The 4,798-nt window shown below is 25.8% G+C and overlaps 1 long non-coding RNA gene across 1 annotated transcript; it reads left to right on the forward strand.

The window, feature by feature from the left end:
* The first annotated feature begins 2,705 nt into the window (after positions 1 to 2,705).
* Positions 2,706 to 4,380, forward strand: LOC147808313 (uncharacterized). Its single transcript, XR_015434836.1, has 2 exons — positions 2,706 to 3,268; positions 3,870 to 4,380. It is a non-coding gene; the product is annotated as an uncharacterized LOC147808313 (long non-coding RNA).
* Positions 4,381 to 4,798: the final 418 nt, after the last annotated feature.

Genomic DNA, 4,798 nt, shown 5'->3' on the forward strand with positions numbered 1-4,798 from the left:
TTTTTTCAAAAAAACATAATTTTCTTCCCTTTTATAATATTTTTAATAATAAATTACAATTCGCAACTCAAGCAGTGCAATATTTATTTTTCAAATTTAATAATTTATCTCTTTTTTGAAAATGGTATTTTCAATCGTTGTGTTATATTAAACTAGAATTGGAAAAAAATTCTCTGCAATTAATTTTTTGCCTTTTATTACCCTCTTACATTAAACCCAACTCAGAAGACAGGGATGCCAAGTAGTCGTACTTTATTTAAGAATTTCATGCTAGAGTTATTAGTTACACAATTTCACTGTTGTCGTTCTAACCATAAGGGCAGCTCGGGATTTTTTTTATATGACAAAAAATTCGTTTTTAAAGTTTAACTCGTTACAAATATTTTTAATACTTTCAATTAAACACATTTTCATTTTGAAATATCCTCAATTGTTTTTATATTTGATGCTGGATTTTATTTTTCTTCCTTATCATTTACCATTGTGTATGTAAATAAATTATGAAAAAGTAATTCGGAAAAATATTTGTTTTAAGTGCCACATAAATTTGTAGGAGACTTTTTGAATTAGAATTAATTGCATCAATGAGGATAACTTAAAATATTATTTGAATAATACTAAAAAAAAGACTAGTATAATAATGACCAATGAATACAAGTAAAACAGAATATATTAGTTACTATTTAAAAATTAATAATACTTAGCAAATTATTAATATTTAGCTAATATTTAAAAAAAAATCTCAAAACAGAGAAAACAATTATGCTTGATTTTTTCTCTCCCTAAAATTTGTAATACTAACAATAAGTATTTTCAAAAGTTCAAACGTCAAACAACAGTTTAAGAAATAACTAAAAAGTTTTCTTTAGTCTAGAATTTTTTTAGTACAATTTTTAAACAAAATATTTAAAACAACGTGATTTTAGAAATTTTTTAATGTTTATTTTAACAATTTTTTTTCTTAAAATATTACATAATTTTTAAAAAACAAATTTTCGAGTATATTTCAATGTTATAATTATAGGACTAGAAATATAAATAATTTTTTCTTGGAATATTGAGAACAGGAAAATTAAGGAAAAAAATAATAAAAGAAGGTTTCTTAATTATGCATATAAATTTACCAGCAACTTTAAAACAATTAATTCAAAAACAATTTTATTAAAAAAGTTTTCTTTCTTTATATTCCGGTCTTTTTATTACGCTCTTATATGAAATCCAACTCAGAAGACAAAGGTGCCAAGTCGTGAGAACTTTGTTAGAACTTTTAGTTATACATTTCCATTGCTGTAGGTCTAGCCATAAGGATTATTCGTGATTTTATTTTATTACAAATTCGTGTTAGTAGTTTAACTCGATGCAAATATCAACTAGTTTTCATTGCACACATTTTTAATAACAAAATTCTCTAAATTGTTTTCCTGATTGACCCAGGATATTTTTTTCTTATGGTTACCATTCTGTATATAAATGAATTATGCTAAAGCAATTCAAAAGAAATTCTCTTTTTTTACACATCGCATAAATTCGAAAAAAACTTTTTTAAGTAGAATTAATAACATACATTAAGATAATTTGAAGTATTATTTGAATAAAAACATAATAACGCTAGTTTAATAATAACAAATAAATATAAGTGAATATCTTTAGAATAACTTAGCTGATACTTAATGGAGAATCTCAAAACAGAAAAGAAAATAATGCTTAAGTTTTTTTTCCAACCTACAATTTGTTATTTACCATTTTATTAAAGGAGTAATTATTTTAAAAAGGTCAAACAGAAGATTAAGAAATAACACTAAAACGTTTTTCTTATTCAATTGCTTTTTTAATGCTATTTCTGACAAAAAAAATTTAAAAAAGGGTGATTTTAGATTTTTTTAAATCTTCATCTTAACAAATTTTATTCCTAAAAACAAAACATAATTTTTCAAAAAATAAATTGTCGAATATATTTTGGCATTATAGATATAAGAGTAAAAATATCTTTTTGTCTTAGAAAATAAAAGATCAAATTTTCGCATTTTAAAGTATGAACAGAAAAATAAAAAAATAATAAAAATGTTTCTTAATTATGCATCTAAATTTATCTGCAACTTAATAATAATTCAAAAACGATTACATCGAAAAAATTTCCGTTCTTCATATTCCATGCTTTTTATTACCCACTTGTATTCTACCCAACTCAAAAGACGAGTGAAAATAATAGAAATTATGCTTAACTAATCAACTACTTTATAAAAATTACAAAAGCGATCATATTCTAAAAGCTTCAGTTCTTTCAAATCTCTGATAGAAAATTGCACAGCGGATTTAAAATAAGTATACAATTTATAGTAATTCTTATTTATATTATAAACAATTTAGTTATAGTAATCTTTTTTATTTATTATGCACTTATCTGAGTCTTAACGCACCAATTTTTCTTTTAAAAAAAAATTCCATTTTTTTCGGCAAATATTTTGAAAATATTGCGAGGTAATTAAAATAAAAGTTAATAAAAACACGGCAATAATTATACTAAACATATTATATCTAAGAATACACAAAAATTTGGAACAGAAAAAATGGTCACCTTTTATTTAAAGTCGTGCAAGATTATTATAGATTTTATTATAAGTTCTGCTAGAAACCGAAACTAATTATTTAATCCATTTATTATATGAAATAATAAATTTGTGAGAGAAAAATTTTTTTCTGAAATATATTCATAAAATATCTAGGTAAATGATTATAAAAAATCATAAAATATCTGGGTAAAAATTATCTTTGAAATCGGAAATCTAATTTAATCCCAGCGTTAAACGCATCCTATTCGAACGTTCTAATCGCTTTCACCAGCAAATTGTTAGGTGAAAGTTTTCCGATAGAAGGGAGGAAAAATGAAGATCGCAGTCCGTTAGCAAAATCCGTTCGAAAGCGCGAGGTTTCAGGTTTTCCCTAGGAGTAGAAACGTGACGTCAAAATGACGTCATTTTTCTCTTCCTAGCTCGTTCGAAGGCTGCGAGTTTAGAGCTGCTAGTATCAAGATTTCGTCTGATTGGTTGTTGGTCTTAAGGTGAAAGTTTGTTTCACGGTCATCATTTTCACCGTTACACAGAGGTTAAAAGCGAAAATCCTCTTCGTCATCCCTGATACAACTCAACTAATTTTCACCGTGATCACTTCGAAAAATTATTTTCCCGCCTACTGATGTTCACTTGATGTTCATATTGCAGTGCCGTTTATTTGGAGATATTCAGATGGTCTTTTTAATTTCATTGTTAAGGTCAGTATTTTGTTTTCTTTCTTTCGTAATTTGAATTTAAACGATAAATAACAGAAATTTTTTCAATTGTTTTTGATTTAAGGCAACAATTTAAATATTATCTTATTTTGATGTAGTATTGTGGAAATCTTTGTTTAACCTGAAGGTTAATTCTGCATTCGAAACTTCAAATTCTTTTTTCTCAGAAAAATTTCAGGACTCGAGAAAATTTTAAATGTTTTTTGGAAGACAGAATAAAAGGAAATAAATATCTTAGCTTTTCATTTTTTTAAGGTTACAGCTTTTTCTAAGCGTAGAACTGAAAGAAATCGTTTCAACAGTTCAATATTTTATTGAATACTACGTATACACAGTTTTAAATTTTGTCATTTTTTGATTTTTAAATTATTAAAATAATTTGAAATTCGTGTAGATTAATAACAATATCCGTTTATGGATGTCGCATTTCATTAATAATTTTTTATTTTCTTTTTGTCGTACTTTAATTATTTGTAATTTGACACTTAAGATTTTTAACTTGCTTTAATTACGGTTTGAAGTTTGTGTATAAGTACCAGGACCATTTATCCTCAAGTGTTAAATTTTATTAATTATTTTTTAGCTACTTCCTCCGGGACCTGATTGATAGCACTATGTTTCAACTACCAACACCATGCGCTGTACAGGCGTTGAGTGAACTGCTCTTGGTCATCTTTGACTGGTGAGTGACAAATTTGATTCAATATTTTAATAGTGAGTCAAAATTAATTAGCTATATCTTCACTACTCGTTTAACCATGAATTTATTTTTTTTTAGTTACATTTTCCGTACCATATATTTTATTTATTAGTATCATAGTTAGAATAATATATTTAGTTTGTAATTTGAATTTTCTGTATTAACTGCTTTTGAAATAGTGGGTTGCACTTTATAAAAAGGGATTGGTCGTCTCCATTTCCTTGATCTGAAATAAAACATCTTATTTCGAATGTTTAATCTATTGTAATAGTTGCTAATATAATGTCTGACTAAAATCTGAAATTTGGTTAATAACTTTGGATCTGCCATATAATACCGTTTAATAATAGTTTCAATCTACCATTCATACCAGAATATTTTCTTCATTTAAAAAGGATTTTTAATACTGTTTCATTATTTTCGAAATCTATGTTATTTGACTTGTCTAATGCACAAATTTTGTTAAAATACCTCAGATTACTGTGGTTGATAAAAAAAAAAAACGCACAGAGTTTCTAGTTTTTGTAAATTTCATGATCAGGGAAAAAGCGCTGTGATTAAAAAAAAAAAAAACTTTAGAATCAAGTGTAAGAACGCATCAGTTATTGAAAAAAGGATTTAATTATTTGTTCGTTCTGCTGTGCCATTAGAAAGCAGTATGAAACGAAACTTAGAATAAGAGGAACTAATTTAAATTGCTCGTGAATTGAAACCTTAATCTCCATGACTGCTCTAATCGACTTTTAGTCATCGTGTCTTCTATTTATATACGAAAGGCAATGAAGATAGATGAAAATTTGACGACTTGCGGA

The sequence above is a fragment of the Parasteatoda tepidariorum genome, chromosome 6 (assembly GCF_982258835.1).
Source record: "Parasteatoda tepidariorum strain Cologne lab strain chromosome 6, Ptep-v5.0, whole genome shotgun sequence".
NCBI lineage: Eukaryota > Metazoa > Arthropoda > Arachnida > Araneae > Theridiidae > Parasteatoda > Parasteatoda tepidariorum.